The sequence below is a fragment of the Miniopterus schreibersii genome (genome assembly GCF_964146895.1).
Source record: "Miniopterus schreibersii genome assembly, chromosome: 10".
NCBI lineage: Eukaryota > Metazoa > Chordata > Mammalia > Chiroptera > Miniopteridae > Miniopterus > Miniopterus schreibersii.
This window is the reverse complement of record NC_138110.1, coordinates 65724023-65746595: the sequence shown is the minus strand read 5'-3', so window position 1 is coordinate 65746595 and position 22573 is coordinate 65724023. Positions and strand designations below refer to the sequence as shown.

Below are 22573 nucleotides of genomic sequence, written 5' to 3'. Positions count from 1 at the left end.
TGGAGCCCGCAACCCGGGTATGTGCCCTGACTGGGAATCGAACCTTGATCTCTTGGATCCTAGGTGGATGCTCAACAGCTAAGCTACGCCTAGCCAGGCAAAAAGATGCTTTTGATATAGGGAATGGCACGGTGGGATCAGACCAGGGTGTGTCCTTTCAGAATCTAGGTCTCCACTGATTGATTGGTCCACACCAGGGCAGGGTGTCATTATCAATGCAGCTGATCCTGAGGTCAGCTGTGGGTGGTTTTATTGCTTTTCTGGGCCTGGAGCTGCAATACAGCTGAGGCCTAGATGTTATCTCTAAGGAGGAAAGGTCAGGGGGTCCAAAACACATGACTAACGATATGCTAGGGGAGGAAAGGCCACCCTGGGGGAGAAATCCCACCCTACAAGGCACCTGGGGCTTTCCACCATGGTGACCTTCAGTACCTGGCCCATCAACCTTGCTCTGCTCATGTATGTCCACCGCACTTTTATTTGTCTCTGATGAGCCCCAACCTCAAAAAGACATGGGAAAAGAGCCATTCATTTCTCAAATACTCCTAGTTACACTCATTAAAGATGCATCATTGTAACTTTTAAAAATCTCATTAAATAATCTGTGAACAGGTGAATAAAGGACCTCAGTCCAGGTAGGAGCACCAAGGGTGATTGCAGGTAAAGGTAATACCAAGTGGGCGGAGAGGAGGTTTTCCTGGCTGGGCTCAGAGATGAGGCAGGGTGCTCACCTGGCACTACCTGGCACAGAGGCTGTGGCCATGTGATAGAGACCTGGAGGCCAGGTTGAGGAGGTAGAATTTTATACTGGAGTTAGCTGGTCTTCCACCTTTGGCCAAATGCATCATTTTGGAGAGAACTACATACAGAGCAGGAGAGGAAGATGAGACACAGACATTTTCTTGCTACTTTTTTCCCCCAGGAGGAGATTCCTTTACTACAGGCGGAGTTTAGTTGGGACAGGCCTGACAGGCAGAGCCTAGTCTGTTCTTTCCCTCTTCTCACTACTTTTAAGCCCCAGTTTGTTTGTTTGTTTGTTTGTTCTATTGCTTTTCAGAGAGAGTGGAAGTGAGAGAGAGAGAGAGAGAGAGAGAGAGAGAGAGAAAGAGAAACATCTATTTGAGAGAGACACATCCATTGGTTGTCTCCTGCATGAGCCCAGGTATGGAGCCTGCAACTGAGGTATGTGCCCTTGGCCGGAATCGAACCCGGGATCCTTCAGTCCTCGGGCCAATGCTCTAACCACTGAGGAAACTGGCCAGGGCCTAAGCCCTCAGTTTAAAAGATTGCTTGGGGGCAGAGGTGAGACGAGGACAGGGAGAGGCAGTAGGGGCAGTGTCCCCAGAGGAGCTGTCTCAGGTATGACCAGGGCACAGAAAGCCTGCAGTTAAGTGAAGGGAGACTTTGGCTTGGGTGTTGGAAGGAAAGGGTGTGAGTGGTGTGAATGTGCCCTTGAACAAGGCTACCCAGGGGGTTTGGGAAATCCAGGCCTTTGCAACTGTGTGACCTCAGGCAAGTTACTTAACTCCCAAAGTCTTGGAATACCAGAATGTGGCCTCCGATTTTCAATTTCTATGTAGTTTTAAATTCCTATGGCTTGGTCAAGGGCTCTGGGGATCAGTTGGATGGGGGAAGATTTAGGGTCATATTTCCCAAGGCCCCCTCTTCAACCTCAGTAGCAACCCTAATCTATCTTACTTATATGCTGTGCACTGGGGATCCCAGCAATGGCATTGTTTTGGGGAAGCCAAAAGATTCTGTAGGTGAAAAAATTAAATAGTAAAAAGGAACTGCCATGGATAGTCAGCAACCAATGGCTTTTTTTAAAAAAATGTATCTTTTATTGATTTCAGAGAGAGGAAGATAGAGGGAGAGAGAAACATCAATGATGAGAGTGAATCATTGATTGGCTGCCTCTTGCGTGTCCCCTAGGGGGACACCTCTGTATACCTCTCAGCCTTTGTGAGGACCAGAAGGCAGGACCATGCCACAGTCCTTGGTGGAGTCCAGGGCCAGCTGGTGCCAGATGAGGATCTTGCCCCCCAACCCCCAGCCCCCTACACACCTGCCTTGAGAATGGGGCTCCTCAAAGGACGTGCACACACCTTCAGTTTGGGCACCTGCATGCCTTGTTGTTGGTTATAGTCCTTACAACCACAGCAGTTTTGCCTCCGGCCAGGAAGCTTCACCTTCCAGATCATCTGGGAAAGGGACAGAGGTAGCTGGTTGGTGCAACTCATGAACAACCTCTTCAGCACCACTTAGTTGAAGGTGGTGTTGGTTTGGCTAGAAACCTGTACAATTTGATCAACAGCCTTAGGTAGATGTCCTGGCTCTTGGGCTCCTTACACTGGACCTTTTGGTCTTTGTTGTGGTGGATGTGGATTCCCCATGACGGCGCCTCCTGCTTCACCAGGTCTGGAAATTGACAACCAGTTTTTTAAATTGTGCTAAATTCTGAAAGAAGGATTTAGGTGCAAGTGGTTTGTTTGGGAAGTGAGCTTGGGAAATGCTAGGAAGTGAGAGAGGGAAAGGAAGACAGCCAGGAATGGGTGGATCATCCAAACAATTACTACTGTGGGCTGCTGAGAAGCTCTGGGAACCAGCACAGAACTCGCACCCCTGAGTTATCCCACCAGAAGGATGGGAGAGGAGTTGAGATGTTAAGATACCAACTCCTGAGAGCTTTGGATGGGGCCTGCTCCTGGGTGGCAATAATTACACCTGCAGGGCCTGCTGCTAGTGCTTCCAAAGCCCTCAGGCACAGAACCACACCTGGCTGGCAGGTGAGTGTAGTAATACACTGAAAAGATAAGGTCCAAGGGATGCAGACATTTAATCTTTTGGACATTCTTGAGAAAGGTACTAGTTATGGACCTCAGGCAAGTTACTTACCCTTCCTGAGCTTCAGTGTCTTACCTGTCATATAGGGATACTAATTGTGCCTAGATAGTAGGTTTATTGTGATAGTAAACTAAGAGTAACAATTGTAAAATCTTTGGAACAGTCAGTACCTTCATCAGAGTAAAGTGCTCAATAAATGTTACTACTACTATTATTTTTTCACTATTATTATAATTGACCCATTTCACAGGTAGGTATCTGATGCCCACAGGGAGGATTTTGTGGTTGAAAAATTAAATATAGGAGAAGGAACTGCTGTTAAATAGTAGAAGGAACTCTTCTAAGCTCAGACAGCTGTGTTTTTCCAGTCTGGAGTGATGGTAGAATGCTGTTTTATTCATGTCTGCCCCCAGTGCCACAGCATAAATTTATCACTCTCATCCAGACTTGTTCATCACCTTCTAAGTAGTCTTCTTTCCATGCATCTCTTTGCCCACCTCTCTACCCTCCACACTTAGTGACAGTGAGCTTCATGAGAAACATCTTAATGCCCACATGGCAGTTATGGACACTCTCAGTGCTCCCCACCCCCAGATGCCCCAGGGTCTCATTGACCATTTTAAAAAATTTAATTTAGTAGTTTTCTTGGAAAAAAGCAATATGGCAAAATAACTGAAAATATATATAGTTTTGTTTTGTTTTCATGTGACTATTTTACCTGAAGGACTTGAAGCTTCTCCCACTACCATTGATCATTTCTGCACATCACTCACCTGGCTTCTCTGTGCTTTTGCACAGTGGCCTACATCTATACTTTCTTTGGAGGACTGTCCTACATCAGGAGTTTATGTCTTGGCTGACAGGTGCTGGAGTAGGAGCACCCAGCTCCCTTGTCTTGAGTAGGAACCAACTTGGAGATGTAATTTATGCTCCAGAACCCCCATATGGGATCGGGCTGAGGCCTAAAATCACCCGTCTTAGATCCTGCTCCTTTCTTACTCTGTTTTCCCCCACTGCCTTACCAATTTCTCCTGGGAGCCTTTCCTTCATAAATCACTTGCAAACAAGCTTACCTGAGGTCTGGGAAATCTGATCAAAGACATTGGGTCTTAAGAATGATACACAAGGCTCTCAGGAGTTTGGTCTGACCTTTCCTTTGGTTTCATGGTGCTTGATATCTGTGAATGAACTATGCATATATTAGTCTTGTGGATTGCCTGGAGAAGAGAAAATTTGACTGCCAAATGAGACATCACAATATAGAGCAGCCAAGAAACCCATAGGAATGGTAGAGGGGACTAACCTGAGTGCTGTGGAAAAGCAAGTGGGAAGAATCAACCAAAGAGAGAAGGGTAATGTAGAGATTTAAGCACAAGTTCTTTGCAGAAACATCAGAATTTCAAATCCAACAAAGGTAATAAGTCACTTGTAATCTTACCATCCATAGGTAATTACTATAGATACTGATATTTTATTACATTCCTGTTAGTTACATATTGCTGTACAACAAATGATCTCAAAAAGTAGAGGCCCAAAACAACAACAAACATTTATTAACTCACTTAGTTCTGGTGGGTCAGGAATTCCAGAGCATCTCAGCTGGGTGGTTCAGGCTCAGGGTCTCAGGAGCCTGCAGTCAGCTGAAGGTCTGACTGGGACTGAAAGATCCTTTTCCAAGATGACATGCTCACATCATCTGTTGGCAGGAGGCCTCAGTTTCTTCCCACACTAGCCTCTCCATAGGGCTGCTTGAGCATCCTCAAAACATGGCTGCTAGCTTCCCCCAAAGCCAGTGATCCAAGAGAGAACAAGATGCAAGACACAATGTATTTTATAACTTAGCCTTGGAAGTCACACTCTTTCATTTCTGCAATATTCTTTGATTACACAGGTCAGCCCTACTCATTGTGGAAGGGAACCACCCTACAAACAATTGACCTACCTGTAAACCATTCACAAGAGTGTGAATAATAGGCAGTAAGGATCATTGGGGGCCATTTTGGAGGTTGGCTATGACAGTCCCCTTCCAATCTTCTCTCTCATCTACTATTTCTCTCTTTTATTGTACACACTGTCCTTTGTAGGAAATAACACTGGTTGCTCATCCAACTGTCATTTCCTCTTTCTTTCTTGTTAACAGAGCACCAATTCACTCAGGTTTTATTTTCAGGATTCTCAGCAGACAACATAATCTAATCCAGCAGAAAGTTACCTACAGTAATCATAGAATCATTGGTAGGGCTGAAGAAACACAATCTATGCTAGGGGTGCTTGAACTATGGCCAGCAGGGTTGCTACCAATTTTTATATAAATAAAGTTTTATTGGAACACAGGCACACCCATTTGTTTACATGTGGCCTGTGGCTGCTTTCACACTATAATGCAGATATAAATAGTTGTGACAGAAACCATACATCCCACAAAGCTTAAAATGTTTACTACCTGGCCCTTTAAGAAAAAGTCAGAATGTGCAGCCAATATGGAAAGTAGTATTCATCAGAAAATTAAAAACAGGGTTACCGGCTCTGGCCAGGTATTTCATTTGGTTAGAGCTTCTTCCTGATATGCTCAGGTATGGCTCAGATAGTTGAGTGTTGTCCCATGCACCAAAAGGTTACCAGTTCGATTCCCAGTCAGGGCACATGCCCAAGTTGCTAGCTCTATCCCCGGTAGGGGGCATGTGGGAGGCAGCCAATTGATGTTCTCACATGGATATTTCTCTCTCCTTCTTCCTTCCCCTCTCTCTAAAATCAATAAAAACATATTTTAAAAATAAGTCAATAACTGGAACAACAAATCTTAATCTCTCTCTAAAAATCAATAAAATAAAATTAAAAATAGAATTACCATGATTTTCCTCTTTAGTGCCTCCATCTGGGCTCAATACAAATCTTTTTTTAATTTTCGAGAGAGAGTAAGGGAGGGGGGGGGGAGAGAGAGAAAGACAGAGAGAGATGGATTTGTTGTTCCACTTATTTATGTATTCATTGGTTGCTTCTTGTATGTGTCTGGACCAGAGATCGAACCCACAACCTTGGTGTATCAGGACAACACTCTAACCAACTGAGTTACCCGGCCAGGGCCTGCTGAGCACAAATTTTTAAGGGGTGTGTTAGTGCTGGAGTGTCCCCATCAACTACAGAGATGATGTCCTATGTCCCCTTCGCCCACTGTTGTCCGGCTTAAATGAGTCTCCTGTGCTGGAGGAGGCCCCTGGGGCTCATCCCTGAGCCTTTGCTCTTCTCTATCTATACTTTCTCCCAGGTAATCCTGTTGAATCCACTGGCTTTTAGCATCACACAGTGAACATAGCTCCAGCCCAGGCCTCTTCCCTGAGCCCATATAAATGAATCTGGCCTCAGCAGTCCAATTGTTTCCCCTGGGGACATCACAGGTTGAAGCCTCCTAGACTGTCGCTGCCCTGAAGCCCTCCTCCACCCACTCCCTGTCTGTGGAGCAGCCCCTCACATACCTGGCTGCCCAAGCTCCAGCCTGGGTTCCTCCCCTTCCTTTATCCCCTCTATAGCCCATTAGCAAGCCCTTCAGGTTTATCCTCACAGGATAATTTGACTCTGCCCCTTGTTTCAGTTTCCACTGCTCTCACCCTGGGCCAACTCTATGAAGAGTTTCATAATTCAGGTGGAATTATGAAACTCTTCCCAATTCAGGTGGAATTATGAAACTCTTACCAATTCAGGTGGAATTATGAAACTCTTCCCTGTGCTGTTTGCTTTACCCTTGGCCCCTCCAGTCCATTCTTCACAGGGCAGTGGAGTGATTCTCTAATGACTTCCTGTCACAATTAGAAAGACTGCTCTATCTGGTCCTCTCATGACCTTTTCTTCAATCTCATCTCATATTATTTTTCCACTTTCCAATGACATCCAACTGTTTTTCAACTTCTCAAATGTGACCTATTTTTTCCTGCCTCAGGACCTTTGTATCTGCTGTCTCCTCTCTCTGGAATGATCTTTTCCCAGCTCTTCGTATAACTGGATTCTTCAAGTCCCAGCAATAATGCCCCCTCTTTAGTCCATCTTTACCACTTTACCTACGATGGGCTCCTAACCTAGATCTGTCAACTCCTTTTTAGCACTTACAACTGTGGGAATTCCACACATGTCACCTCAAGATAAGCCTCTATAGTATGCAGATTGTTTTGAGCTAAAGGCAACTTTAGCTGAGGGCCCAAGAGACTCCCCTGTCCCTCCCTTAACTACCTAGAACTTGAATTAGAGACCTTGCCCGTAATAAGAGATTACCAGAGATAATGTCTTTTGACCTGTCTATAGGACAGAATAAACTTTTGCTTACTAAGCATCTGCTCTTCCTATCGTTCTGCAATGATTCTTCGAAGGTACCTCACCTTACGCTAGCTCAGGATGTCTACATACCCATATTCCCTTTCTGTCTCCGAACCACTCCTGCGTGCGGGCTTCCCATTTGTATGTATGTATTAAACATGGTTACTTTCTAATATGTCTCATGTCTATTTGATTATTAGACCAGCCAGATAAACCTTGAGGAGAGAGGAAAGTTTGTTCTCCCCCACACCACAAACATAATTATTTTTTACTTGCTTATTTACTAGATGTCATTTCATGTCTTATAACACAGGTCCGCTGAGCCCAGTCAGATACTGGGGATACAATGATATCTCTTCTGTTGTCCCCTACTTATCCGTATGCTAGCCCAACAGGGGCAGGTGAGGTGAGTTTTTTATCCATCATTTTGCCATTGGTGTTTAGTCCTGTGCCTGCCAGGTAGCATGTGACCAGCGAAGAGTGGCTGTGGAGTGGTGCAGCCAACAATCTGGGCTCAAGAGATCTGAATTCCAAATGACCTTATATAACTGGAGATCTTATCAAAAACAAACAGAATGAAATCTAATATAGATAGAGTACAAACATAGTCTAGGGCAAGACTGAGTATGTGATAGTACAACTTAAAACAAATTGTGGGCCCAGTCCTACAACTAGATTGGGCCTCTTATACTAATTAATACTTTGTATTTGTAAAGCCTATAAAAACATTTGCAGAAAGCACGTTCACAGTAATTATATCATTTAATCTTCACACTCACCTAGGTGGTAGATGGGGCAGACAGAATTATCTTGAGTTTGCATATTAGGGAACCTACCTGCAGACTGTAAAATGATTTCTCCAAGGTCACCCAGCAAGGCAGAGACGGGTCAGGGTACTCTACGCCTTTCCTCCAAGGCTGCATGAATTGTATAATACATTTGTTCTAGGACCAAAGGAATATTCAAAATTAAACCTTTGCCCTGGCCTGTGTTGCTCAGTGGTTAGAGTGTCGGCCGTCCACTGAAGGGTCTGGGGTTCAATTACCCATCAAGGGCAGGTACCTAGGTTGCAAGTTCAATCTCCTGCCCCTACTGGGGCATGTTCAGGAGGCAACCAATCAATGTGATCGAATCAATGTCCCTCCCTTCCTCCCTCCCTCTAAAGTCAACAGAAAAAAATATGTTCTCCTGTGAGTATTAACAAAACAAAAAATTAAAACTTCACATCCTGCAGTATATACATGCATCTCTGTCTCCCAAAGTGCACATTCCTGGAGACAAAAATTTGGATTGGTTCACCTCCCTGGGCTTGATCTCCCGTCCCAGAGTCCATTGTAGACAGGGGCTATATCCCACTTTTGGAGATGGAGCTTGTCATTTAAAACAGGAAGCACCCAATTTATGGAATATAAATTTGTTCACTGGAGTTTTTTCTAAGTCTAGTGATTGCATTTACCTGGTAAAGATTTTTTTGTAGTATACATACAGAAACATGCACATATGATAAGTGTGCAGATTAATGAAATCTCACAAAGTGAATATGCCCACGTGCCTGGCACCATAGAACATGACCAGCTCCTCAGAAGACCCCATGGGCCTCTCCTTAGTCATCTCCCCCCCTCCCCAGGGTAATAGCATCTCGGATTCCAACAGCTGGGATTCGTTTTGCTTCTTTTCTACTTTATATAGTTACTAATGCAGGGTTGTTGTTTTTTTGTTTTTTTTTTCATTTCCTCCCCAAAGACTAAGTGTGTCCCTGAGGTTCTAGATTCAAATGACTCCTTTATTAAATAAAGCCCCATTTCTTTACTGTGACATTTGAGGCATTTTGTGTTTTGCCTTTAACCTATGCTTCCCCTTTGGCTTCCAATTTTCCAGGAACTTGGGGGTTCATTCTGAGTCTTTCTTTTCCTTCTCATCTCACCTTCCACCCGTGGTCAGGCCATGTCGGTTCAGTCCAACAGCAGAAATCACTGAATTCTTACTGAGCACCTACTAAGTGGCAGGCACTATGTGAAGAGCACATCAATCAAGATCTCTGCCCTGGAGGAACTGACAAGTAGTGAGGCAGGGGAGTGAGACAGAGAAACAAATAGTTTCAAGATACTTGCATCCTAAATGCTAGGAAGTACCCGCATGCACTCCTACCAGCCTAGGGGCTCAGGGGAGGTTTCCAGGAGAGGCCAAGGGGGGACTTAAAGGATCAGTGAGAATGACCTAGAGGAAAGGTTAAGGTGAAGGGCTTTTGAGGGGAACGGATAGAGCCACACTCCTCCTGCCCCCAACAGGAGAAAGAGGAGTGTGGGAAGGAAACAGAAACAACAGGGTCAGAGAAGTAGAAGAACCAATAGGAAATGCAGCCAGCCACAGAGCCAAGGGAGAGCCTTTTCTGAGAAAATGCAGTGTCAACTGTGCCAAATGCCTTCAGAAAGTACCAGTAAGATTCTACAGAAAAGACCCCTTGGATTATGTAAAAGGCTAATTTACCTGGTGGTTTCAGAGGAAAACAGGTACAAAAACCAGATGGCCAAGGGGTAAAAAGAGGAGGGACAGGAAGAGACAGACTGAAGCAGAGCTGAGAAGGGAAGGGAGGTGCAAGAACTGGGGGAGGGGGGTACAGTTTTCAAAAAGGTGACAGACAGCACTGACAGACAGAGAAGGAGGAGAGTGGAGGGAGGGAGGCAAAGGGAGGGAGTCTCAGAGAGATCTTCAGACCAGAGGAGCTGTGGAAAAGGCTGGTGGTGTGGAGGGAATGCACCCCTCACAAGTGCACCCCTCACGAATGCACCCCTCATGAATGCACCCCTCGCAAATGCACTGTTCATGCATGTACCTCTCGCGAATGCACCACTCACGCATACACCACTCATGCATGCACCTCTCACGCATGCACCCCTCACGAATGACCTCTCCAGGAGGAGAAAGCAAGGAGGGGGAAATGGATATATAGGGAATTTGAGGTTGGGGGGTAGTAGATGTCACTGAATTGAACACTTAAAAATGGTTAAAATGGTAAATTTCATGTTATGTATATTTTACCACAATATAAAAAAAGGAATGTAATACAGATACATGCTGCAACATGGTTGAATCTTGAAAAGGTAATGCTAAGAAGCCATTACAAATGACCAGATGTTGTATCATTCTACTTAGAAAGTGGCATTTCCCCCAACATAAAAGATGGCATATGGATGAAGCACTTTCCCTCTGCTCTAAGCACTTTCTCAGAAGAATGACCTTAAGATGAACATCATTTTGCTTTCTTCTATCATTAAAGATCTTTTAAAAATTATATTGGTCCTATATTACCCTGAAGAGACAACCCAAAGTGAGGGAGTTATGGTTTAGATCTGAGGTTAGCAAACTCTGGCCCACAGCCTGTTTTGGTACCAGCTAAGGATGTTTTTTTACAGGTGAACATTTGTAACCAATTTGGTGATGGGAGACACTAACTTTGAACTCCAATAAAAAACTCGTATCACCCTGGCCAGTGTTGCTCAGTGGGTAGAGCGTTGGCCTATGGACTGAAGGGCTGCAGGTTTGATTCCAGTCAAGGGCATGTACCTGGGTTGCAGGCTCAATCCCCAGCCCTGGTTGGGGCATATGCGGGAGGCAACCAATCCATGCATCTCTCTCACTTCAACGTTTCTCTCCCTCTCCCTTCCTTCCACTCTCTCTGAAAAGTGATGAAAAAAATATCCTCAGGGAGAATTAAAAAAAAACAAAAAACGTACCCCCCTCCCAATTTTTTAGTGACGCTGTATTACAAAAAAATTATACTCAATTATTATTATATTTTGAAATTCATCAATAAAAAGTTGTGGAGATTTGTTTTCTCTAATTATATAAGTACCTATATAATGTCCTCGATTTTGCTTCTTGGCCTACAAAGCCTAAAATATTCACTATCTGGCCCTTTACATAAAAAGTTTCCGCAGGCTCTAGACTCCAGAGAGATACTGGAAATAAATATTATAAAGAAAAGCACTATATGAAGATGGACTAGTTCCAAGCTACAATCACTTCTTAAAAATGACACAGCCTGGAAATGATTCAATCAAATTATCCAGGTCATGAAACCCTCTCGCTGTGTTCTGCTGACTTAGTTTAGAGAAGTTAACGGAGGAAGAAAAAGCCCTATTTGTATCAGCAGTAATAGGAAAGGAGAATGAATTGTGTATAAAAGGAAGAGGAAATGAATAGGAACATCATCATGTATTTTTTGAATTGATGATGATAAAATCATTATATAAAAATAAGGACGTTGATTGAACGCTTACACATTGGAGCCCTGAGTAAGCACTTTGTATGAAGGATCTCATTTGAGCTTTACGACCTTGCAGGCAAGGTTGCAGCCAGGGTCATCACCTGACACCACTCCAGTCCACCAGCAGTAAAAAGTAATATTTTGTCCAGAAAAAAGAAGTAGCTGGAGGCTAGATGGTGAAGGGAAATGCTGTCCTGCAAAATAGCCCAGTGTTCTGTCTTTTTTACCAGGTTACTGTATAGACCAGACGGCCCTGAAGGCTTTAGAGAAGGGGTGTGAGGTGGTCCGTTCTGTTTTGGGAAGACAGCAAGAGTGGCTTTGGGAGATAATTCTTGGGGCCAAGAGGCCAGAGAGCTTTTTCAACAATCCAAGGAAGAGCAGAGTAAGCGTCTGGGATCATGAATGCAGAGGAGAGAATTTCAGACATACTTCCCGGCTCCAGTTGGTCATAGGTGACAGACTGGACATGAGGGCTGAGGGACAAGCAGTCAATGTCGACTTCAAAGTTTCTGGTGGCAAAATGAGAGAACCAAGATAAGAAACAAGTTTGTGGGAGTACAATAATGAGTTGAGTAGTGGAGAGATCATACTGAAACTTCTTGGAGACTATCCAGAGGAGTTTGTCTAGGGAACAATTGGAAATGTGTGTCTAGAAGTTCAGAGACAGATACGGGAACCCTGCGGAGATGCTGACCTTCAGAGGGAGTCTGAGGAGAGAGCAGGGGGAAAGATGGCAAGAAGAGAGAAGGGATATGGACATTTCTAGAGGTGAGCGTAGGCCACTCATGCATCACTGAGCGGAAAGTGGGGGGAAGTGCCGGACACTAAGCAAGACCCAGTGATATCACCAGGAAAGAGTTTCAAGAAGGAGGGAGAAGCCAATGGAATGTTACAGAGCCATCAAAGAAGAAAAGGACCTTAAACAGGCAATTAGAAGGTGACTGTTAGAGGTCACTGTTGACGTCTGAGAAAGCCGGGAGAAATGGAGAGGAGGGGGGAGGAAAAGAGGCACGAAGGCCAAAGGCTGGGAGCTGGGGCAATGGAATTTTTTTTTTTAGGATAGAGAAAGTCTCTGTCTATGAAGAGAACAACACACAATACTCCAAAAAAAAAAAAAAAAAAAAGAGGTTGGCTGCCCTAGCCTGTTTGGCTCAGTGGTTAGAGCATCTGCCCAAGGACTGAAGGTGTTGTAGGCGGCAAGAGTGGCACCAGGTGTCTGACCTGGAGTCAGACCAGACCTAGGTTCAGCAGCAATCTCTGTACTTGAGCTCTAAGAAAGAATCCAGAGCCAAGATTCCAACTGGCTAGAGATTTACTGGCAAAGCCAAGAGAAAGTACACTCAAAGAGAAACTTCAAGCGGATGGCTCAAAGAGCTGCTTTGGGGAGTGGGCTAGGGCCCCCTTTAACCCCTTGGAGGAGGGTTAACTGCTTTCTTCTTTAAACTGACCTATGAGGGCCTGTCCGGTCATTTTCCGTCCTTGTATTGAGGTTAGATGGGGCTTCCTCCAGCCCCCTTGCTCTCCTGTAAGGGTGGGGGGCTATCACATGACTAACCACATGCCAGGGGGGAAAAAGGAGAATCTGACCTGTAAGTCCGGAGGCATTCCAGGGTGGAGAATGGGTGTTAGGGGCGAGGTCCTGAATAACAATACTTATCTCCAATACGTGCCATTCTAGGGTAGAGAGGGGGTCTCAGGGGTGAGGTCTCGCATATTTCCAATATCTGCTCTATCAGTTCTTTTTTCATTGCTAGGTGTCTGGGAGGTTCCTCCCTGGTGACCTTCTGCAAACCGGCCCATTGTCCTTGCTCTCTCCTGTCTATCTGACTGCCTACCATAAAGGGGGGGGGGAGGGGAGAGGTTGGCTGGAAAACGCTCTCACTGCCCTAGCAGGATGGTGGGGACGTTAGCTGTTGTACAGGGCAGTGTGAATTTTTCTCTAGCTGCCAGTCATAGAATCTTCATCTCTTATACTTTCCATTTTCAGTGGGGATCAAAACACCTGGCCTTCCAGTGTATATTGAATTTTTCAAGCCAACTGTCATATTTTAGTAATACATGCTATTAGTGAGGTAAATAAGATTGTGACAGGCAGTTAGACTTGAGCAGAGTAAGGACGATGGGCCAGGTACAGGAGGTCACCATGGTGGAAAGCCCCAGGTGCCTAGCGAAGGATGGGACCTCACCCCCAGGGTTGTCTTTCCTCCACTAGCACATCACTCACTGGTCATGTACTTTGGACCCACTGAGCTTTCCTCCCTAGAGATAATATCTGGGCCTCAGTTGTATTTCAGCTCCAGGCCCAGGGAAGCCACAAAACCAGCCACAGCTGACCTCAGGACCAGCTGCATTGGATAATGACCCCCACCCTGGTGCCCACCAATCCATCAGTGGAGACCTAGACCCTGAAAGGACGCACCTGGAAAGCTGCAGAATATTACAAGGAGATCTCCTGGGACCTCCCCTAAAATCTCCCTTAAAATCAGTAGGACGGAGGACCCGTGTTCTCCCTCCTGGGAGCAGCCCGTGCCTTTCCCTCTCCTTTTCCCTTCTCTCCATCCTCCCCCCTCCCCCCCAGGCACGGTAGCATTAGCTTCCTGACTCTCAAGCCCCAAAGGCCCTTCCTTTGCCTCTAGAAGGTGTTTCCTAAGCCCATTTCTTCTAGAAATTACTTCTTCCACCTCTGTAATTTGACCAAATAAATGTTCTCTTATAGCTGGGAGTCTTGGCTCTGAATTCTTTCCTAGCCAGAACCCAAGTACGAAGTGGCTGAACCAGGTCCTGTGGGACCCCACCGGACTGACGCCCAGCGCTCTGGCGCCGACAGGGAGATGACACGTTATTGGTTCTCAAAGACACAGACCGCACCTATTTCATAAAATTCCCGCAGTCCCCATCCCCCACCCCCCACTGACATGGGTGACCTATAGCAGGGAGCCCCCAGACTGTAACACGGCAGAAGACCAGGGGTAAGATGTCCCCCCGTGAGGTCAGCCCCGTCCACAGGTCTTCAGCTCTCACGAGCTGCTGGGGAACCAGTCAGTCACCGCGGCCGCTTCAAGATGGAAGGCGCGCAGCGCGCTAATGGTTCGCGGGGGCGGGCGCTCTGCACTCGGCTGCTGCTCAACCGCGGCTCCCAAGTTTGATCCCCTGAGAGCCGCAGCATCCGCGTCCCCCGGGAACTTGTCAGAAACGCACATTTTGGAGCCTCGCTCCAGACTTCCGGCCTCAGCAGCCTTGGGGGGGGGGGCCGTCTGCATCCCGGGAGCCGCTCCAGGTGCGGCCGCGACGCGTTCAGGGTCCGGGGCCGCCGCCTTCCCCGCGGCAGCCGGCGCCCGGGGACATCACCTGCGCGGTTGGGAAACGCAGCGCCTCGGGCTGCGCCCCGACCTGCGGAATCAGAGCCGCGCTGAAGTGACGCTCCATGCCCAGGGCACCCGAGCCCGAGCCCCCTCGGTGCACAGCGCCATCGCCGTGTGACCGACCGAGACCCCTTCGCCAGCAGGCTGCAAACCTGACGGCCTAGCTGGAGGGAAGGCGAAATTGCTTTAAAACATCCGCCGCCAAGTCCAAATGCCCCGCGAGCTGCCGGAGCGTCCTCGCCGAGCGCTGACGGGGCTCAGTGTCGGGCAGGGCACCGAGGGGACACCAGGAGGGGGAGACTCGGGGCGAGCGCTCGGCGTTCAGGTGGGTCCCCAGGAGCAGGTGTGCCGGGGAGGGGCGGGGGGGCAGGCTCCACGCAGGGGGGGAGAGAAAAGGGACGTGGGGGGCGCGCGCAGGAGCCGGCGGGGGTCGAGGGAGGACGAGGCGCCGGGGTGTCTGGCGGCGCGTTCCCGGGTGAGGGGCAGCCTCTCTCTTGGGGGGCGGCCGCAGGGCGGGGGTCGTGGGCGGGGCGGAGGTGGGCCCCAGGCCGGCGCGGGGGCGGGCGGCTTCCCGGCTCCCCGCCCCCGGCCCGCCCCTCCGCGGCGCCATTTTGCAGGCGGCTGTCGCGGGGACCAGAGGCAGGAGCGGCGGCGGCGGGCACTGCGGCGCGGAGGCGCGGCGGCGGGACCGGAGCCCGGGGAGCCGTAGGCAGGTGAGAGCCGGGCCGCCGCGCCCCCCGCCCAGCCCGCGGGGCTGAGCGGCCCGGTCGGGCCGGGCCGCGAGGTGCCCGCTGCGTCCACGAGGCCGGCCTGGCACGGCCCCCGCGCGCTGTCACCGGCCCCGCGGCGCGGCCTGCGCGCCCCCACCCCGGCCGGTCGCCTTGGGGCTGGTGGATGCCCGGCGACCTCCCCGGACGCTCGCCGCTGCTCGCCCCGGAGCTGCGGCGCGCACGGGCCCTCAGGCCGCGCCGCGGGGAGTCCAGTGGGGGTCCCTCCGGGACGCGGCTGGCCGCCGCTGCCGCCGCCTCGCCGCCCCTCGGCCCGCGCGCCCTGGGGTCGCTCTGCTTGGCTCCTCCGCAGGAGGTGCGTGCGGGCACCTCGGCGCCCCCGGCGTTCAGGGCCGGCCAGAGGGGCGGCGGGCAGCGGGGCCTGGGGGGTGCCGCCTTTTCCATTTTTGCTTTCTTGTCCCCTACAAAGGCTGCGCCAGTAATTTTGGAAGCAGCTGCTCCGACCCCAGGTCCTTTCCCTGGGCCTGGCCCCCGGGGGTCGCGGGCTCCCCTTGTTGCTACGGTGCTGTAAAGAGAAACTGACATTTAAGTGTGACTACTTTAAGGGCGCAGCATTTTCTCCTTGCTTTGACTTTATCTGTCCCCTTGGAGGGGTAGCTGACAGGAACTGGGCCTGCGGGCCGGGGGCTTAAGCATGACTGATGGGGAATTCTTGATTAGCTGGGCAAAGGGTAAATGAGGGCAACTGCAGGTGGAAGAAAGTCACTCATAAGGGATTTCTGGGTTCTGGGGCGTTAGCAGTAGCTGCTACTTTTATTCCGGCAGTGCTGGGAGAGGGGAGGGGGAAGATGCTGTCCCCGCTGACATTGGGGTCATCCATGTGCAGAGAAGGCCGGGGATGTGCGAGGACGTGGGACCGGGAGTCCCGAGACAGTCTGTTTTGAGCTGTCATTAGTTGGCCATGTGACCTCCCTCAGCCAGTTTCTTCCTCTTTAAAGCCGCAGGCTAGAACCTGGGCTTCTGGAGCATTTTAAATTATGTTTTTGCATTTGAATGCTGTTAGACAGGGGCCTCACCTTTTCCAGAAGTTGACCCCTGCCCTTCACCTCCCTGGACTTTGCCTGCCTGGCCCCTGATTCTGGTGGGATTTATAAAGGGCCTTTCAGCTAAAAAAATTATGTACTGGGTTATGGTTGGTAGACTCAGTCAGGATTACTTGTGAACCTATTACTAGTGGTGTCTCTTCACTCATCCAAAATTTAATAGCTTTTGGGCACCGACCTTGTAAAAGGCCAGCAGTGGGCATGCACAGTGTAAACCCTCATGGCACACCTGCTAGATAAAAGGAGGCAAGCGGGTCTGTCCAGCCTGCTACCTGTTTCACCTGACAGCTCTAGCATGAGTTATCTGCTTTCTAGACTATTTCCTTCTCCAAAATGGCTTCTTTCTTTGAATACCAGGGCATCTTTCTTTTGGTTTCTTCTGCTTGGAGTGGGGAGTGATTTTTTTTTTTTTTTTTTAAAGAAACTAGATATTTCAATAACTTTTTGTATTGACAGTTTCTTTTTATTTCATATGGTCCAGTGGCAGTTGTATTTTCTGACTGTGACACAGGTAATTAAGCTGAGGTTTAATGTCTTTTAAGTTTCAAAAATGCTCATGAAAGTCCTTGCCTGGGATACTGGAGAGGATTTTTCCAGGATTCATGCTACACTCCCTATCCTGTTTGTGTAGCAAAGGTTAGTGGACTTAGCATTGCTACCAGAAGGGGGACCTGGCCCTGAGTGGGTGTGCCAACGCCGGTAGCCTGTGGGTTCTTGACTTCCTGCAGGAAAGATTTCACAACACAAGTCCAGGTGATTTTTTAGAGGATGTTTTTTAAAGTTGGGACAGTGAAACAAGGAAGGGTCTATGATAGAAGCAACAGGAGAGAAAGTAGGCAGGGAATTGAGCCTAGGCTGGGCTGCTTTTGCTAAGATGTCAAAAAAAGGGAACCTTGGGTCAGGGTCAGGGGTTAGACCTGGACTAGCTGCAGGACTAGCTGCCACTGCCTATTGCTCCCTGGTTGCCAGCGTTGGTGGGGTCCCTTAGAGTTTAGGAGATGCATGCCTGGGGGGGCCAAGAAGAGGGGGAGGGGAGGGCTTGGGCATGCTCTTGGGAGGCAGATCAAGCTTTGGGACCTTCATTTTGAGGGTTTATAAAGGCTAGGACTTTAGGGTTGGTCTTAGGGACGGCTCTAAATATAATATTTATCAGTTTTATGCTGATACGCAAAACGAGATTTTTTCCCTTAACTTCTTCTGTCCTTGGGTGTGGTTGGCAAATGGCACCAATTTCTACTATCTCCTGATTAGGGTGATTTAAGCTATTTATGCTCTGGTTGGGGAGAATTGTAAACCATTTACTCTTAAGTGTCCTTGGTTACAGAAGATAGGATTTTGTGATTTATTAGATGGCTGTAAACTGCTTGGCCCATTTACTTTCTGTCTCAGTTTCCCTATTCTGCTTGTCTCAGCATTGCAGAAATGAATTAGATGCCCAGGAGTTAGCTCATGTGTAGCCTCCCATCAGTCCATACACTAATTTGGTGCCAGATGCTGTTGATCAAATCATTGTTGATAAAACTTAATCTTTTGCCCTCAAGGAGCTTAAGGTCTGGTTTGTTGGATTTTGGAAATCCTGAGTTGGCTATTGTCACCTTCTTCAGTGTCTCTACAGACAAGCCTGAGATCCACTGAGGGACTAATTTCTGGCACCACTGGTACCTTAGGGAATTTTCTCATTTTGGTTAAGGGAGTTAAAAGTCAGCAGTTATAATTTGCAGTTATATAGTGCTTTGTACTTGTAAATGAAAGCTTTTTAAAAACGTGTTTTTATTTAATCCTCTTAGGCTTTTAAATTTTAAACATTTTATAGTTCTTCTATGACCTTTTTCCAGGCTTGCCTGTAAAACTCCCAGCACACTAATCCCAAAGCTGGATAACCTCATTAATTCATTTTCACTCCCTGCTGTTCTTCCAGGTATTCTCTCTCCTCCGAGGGCTGCATCTCTCCACTTTCTTTTATTCCTTTGCTAGGGAACGATCCTGCTCCAGGTTAAGCTGTGCATTACTGTCATGGGTTTTATACAGGCCCTTTGTGTGCTTTATGACACTCTCTTCATTTTCTCCCTGGCTTTGCTATTTCTAGCCTGTTATTTTGTCACAGGTTCTAGATTGTTGGCTCTCCAGTAATTGAGGCCTGCTTGCAGCTTATACTTTTTATATGCCTTTCACACATTTAATGCATTTATTGAGAGACTGCTGTGTGACAGGCAGTGTTTTTGGTACTTTGGATGCTGCATGGAGATTCCCTGCCCACATGGAGCTCACACACTGGTGGGGAGGCAGACAGACTTTGTGCTCTGAAGTAGAATCTGGCAGGATTGGAGGTATTAAGTGTTGGGGTGGGAGCTGAACTTTTAGGAAGGGTAGCTGGGGAAGGCCTGAGTCATCCTTGAGTGAAGATGTGGGAGAAGTGAGTCATAGTTGGGGGAAGAGCATACTCAAGGGGGAGACAGCAGATGCAAAGGCCCTGAGGCAGGAGGAAGACAGCAGTGGGAGTTGGATCATGTAAGGCCATGTGGAACATGGTAAAGGCCTGTAGATTTTACTTTGAGAGGGTGGTGGGAGCCGTTGGAGGGTTTTGAGTAGAGGAGTCATGTGGACTGACTTAGCTTTTAGCAGTTCTTGCTGTGTGAGAACAGACTGAAGGCAGAAAGGCTGAGTAGGGCAGCAGAACTACCTGCTAGTACAGAGTTGAGGGTGGTGAGTCAGACCAGGGAGATTGGGGTTTGGAAATGGGGAGGTGGGGAGAAGTAATCCCCTTTTGACATGGGTCTGAGGAGATTGCTGATGGACCAGATGTAGGGGTTGAGAAAGAGTTGAGGGCAATGCCAAGGTTTCTTACCTGAGCACCTAGAGCAAAAGAGCCATTAACTGAGATGCTCATGGAGCAGCTTTATTTATTTATTTATTTATTTATTTATTTTCGAGGGAGGGGGAGAGAGAGAGAAACACCACCAGTTTGCTGTTCTACCACCGATGCATTCGTTGGTTGATTCTTATATGTGCCCTGACTGTGGATCGAACCCATAGCCTTGGCGTATCAGGATGACACTCTAACAACTACCTGGCCAGGGCCATGGAGCCATTTTAGGGCATGTTAAGTTGTCATGCCAACCTGACATACCCAAATACAGTAGTAAAAGATGGACAGATGTGTTGGGGAGGTCCTTTTCCATGGAAATGTAAGTCTTCTTGGGAATGTCTTATTGTCCTTTGTCTTAATTTTTGCCCCTGACCTAAGGCAAGCCCCCCAGACTTAGGGCTAAGTGTGGCCTCTAAGTTCCCCTGTAAAAATTTACTCCACGGAGAGTTCTACCTACTCATTTATTCATTAACTATTTTTTGTACTATTTAGTGGTGTTAAATGTTATGCAGCCTAGAATCTAAAGATAGCACAAAAAGCAAAAATCTGGACTTATCAAAAATGACCCTTTACAAGTTCCTGAATCCCAGGGAGTGTGGTAGACATGATTCACATATGTACTCTGTAAAGAAATACCTAAGCATTTGAGTGTAATGGGTGTGGTCGTGAACAGTGTATAACTTATATCAAGTGTTCTCACTGCTGTGAACTTTTCAGCAACTTTAGATTGTAGCTCACAGCCTCTCCCTATTTGCCATCATTTTCACTGAGATTTTTCCTTATTCATTGTTTCTCTCTGCAGTCTTGAGTTCTTCAGTTTTCTCCTTCAGTGGGGAGGGACCTCTGCTTGCCTGGCCACCCCAAACCATGGCTTTCTTTGATGAGTGGTCAGGAAAGCCTTCTTCACTCACGGGCTCTTTCTGTAGTGTCTCCCAAAGCAGCTTATCCTCAGGCTTTCTTGTTTCAGTTATCCTGGGGCATCTCAATGAGTGCAGTAGAGGCTCATCCAACCAGAAGGTCACCTCTCTCTTTCATATGTATGTGAGCCTTACAGAGTTGAATCCTTACATCTTCTAAGGTGAATATGAGAACAGTTTAAAAGATGCACTTTTTCTCCCTAGGAGCCTCTTCAAGCAATAGAGGGACTAGACCAAGAAAGACTAGACAACCCTATATGATAGTGCCAATGCAATAATGATGGTGCCAGTGGGCATCAGTTATATACTGGGCACTTGAGGTCATCATTGTTTTTGTCCTAATAATTGGCAGGCAAGGTGGTTCTGGTCTGCATTTTATCAGCAAGGGAACAGAGCTTGGTTAACTTCTAAGTTAACGCCTGGGTCTTGAATTCTGCTCTTTATGCTCCAGTAATCCATGGGGCCCTCAATGATAGAACACTATTGCCAGGTCTTGTCTGGGTTTTTAAGTTCCTGTTGGTATAGAAGAGGGCAGAGAAGCCAGCATTAGGTGCGTGCTAGGTGCTCTGCCGGCACTTGCTGTGTCTCTGAAGTCATTTAATCACAGCAGTTCTGTGGAGCAGTTATTACTATTCCCATTTTACAGCTGAGGGTGGTGAGGTTTGGTGGAAGGACAACACCTTGCCCAAGGTTATAGTGCTGCCAAGTGGCAGAGTCAGAGTTTGACCCCAGGCTGGCCTGATTGTCAAGCTCCAAATTAGACTTTAATCATGCTGTCTGTGCCTTTATGTTCCAGGATGCTTTTCAAGAACTTGGGACTGGAGGTAGGGGTGGGCTGGGGAAGGTGGCATTCCAGGTGGAAGGAACAGCGTGACCAGAAGTGGAGAGGCATGTAAGAGGGGTTGACTGTCAGGATGCTTGGAGGGAGGTTGAGGGTATGGTGCATGGAAAGGGTATACAGAGCATAAAGTTCTGTTGACACTATATTGTGGGGCTTGAATTTTGTCTGGAAGGCCACGGAAAGATTTCTTGAGGGAAGTGTAACCTGTTAGGATGTGGGTTGTAGAAAACTCTCCGGAGCAGCTTGGAGGGTAGATTGGGAGGAGGCTGAGGGCTGAAGGAGAGCAGGACTAGTCTCTCTTTCTCTTGCCTTCCTATTATCCCTTCTGTTGTGCATTGCTGGCTACTGTGTTTGCCTCTCTGCACCTTGAGTCCTTTGTTCCTCCATTTGTTCCTGTAAGAACCTTCCACAGCCTTCCTCCCCAACACATTCACCTTTTTCTGTCTTTGATGTGGCTTTTCCTTGTTCAAGCAAGCACACACACCACCGGCTTTGTTTAATTCTACCTGCCTTAACTTTTTCATTCTGGACCAGCACTTCACAGGGAGAGGTCTTGGCATTCTGAGTCTTTGACTGGTCTCCCCATTTCTGATGGAAAGCACTGCTGGAAACTTGATTTTCATACATTCCACTGTAGTTGGGGTTTCGTCCTCATATGTGGTTTGGTTTTCTTTTCCGCTCTGCAGTGCTGGCTCAAATCCTTTGCTCTCTCCAAAGACAAATCACCTGGCAGGGGGTACAGCCTCTTCCTTGTCTAACATGATAGATCTCAACGGAGAGCTTCTTATTCAGAAGGTTTGGGGGCCCTGGTAATTTGCATTTCTAACCTGTCCCAGGTGATGAGGGTGCTGCTGGTGAGAGAACTCCCAGCACCTGTTTTTGTAAATCAGGTTTTATTGGAACACAGCCGTGCCCATTCAAGAGACCATTTGACCTGGCAGCCTAAAATATTTGCTATCCAGCCTTTTATAGAAAAAGTTTGCTTACCCCTGCCTCACGGTAATAGATGTGATCAGTGCTATTTCATTATTAAGAACCCTTTATATATTAAGACATAGCTTCACAAATTATTTCACAAATGTATGGTATGGGGGGATATATGCATAGTTTGAAGTGTTAGGGAGGGTTATAAACATGCCACTTCTGTTTCACCTAAAAATAATGTGAATTTTAAAATTCTGTTCCAAAAACATCAGTGCTTGGTTTCATACGAAACATTTTTCCTCCTTAATCTTTGAGTAAAGTCGATGTGATTGGTATGTTGTATTTGATCCGGCTTTCACTGAGTTTGAGAAGCAGGCTTTTAAGATTTTGTATTTGTGGTCGTAAGTTGCAAATAT

General features: G+C 47.5%; 1 protein-coding gene across 1 annotated transcript in view; it reads left to right on the top strand.

The window, feature by feature from the left end:
- The first annotated feature begins 15372 nt into the window (after positions 1–15372).
- SLC23A2 (solute carrier family 23 member 2) overlaps positions 15373–22573 on the top strand; it is a 104940-nt gene continuing 97739 nt past the window's right edge. The window contains exon 1 of the mRNA XM_081148712.1: positions 15373–15491. The gene's annotated coding sequence lies outside the window, so the exon portion shown is untranslated. The remainder of the gene's footprint in view (positions 15492–22573) is intronic.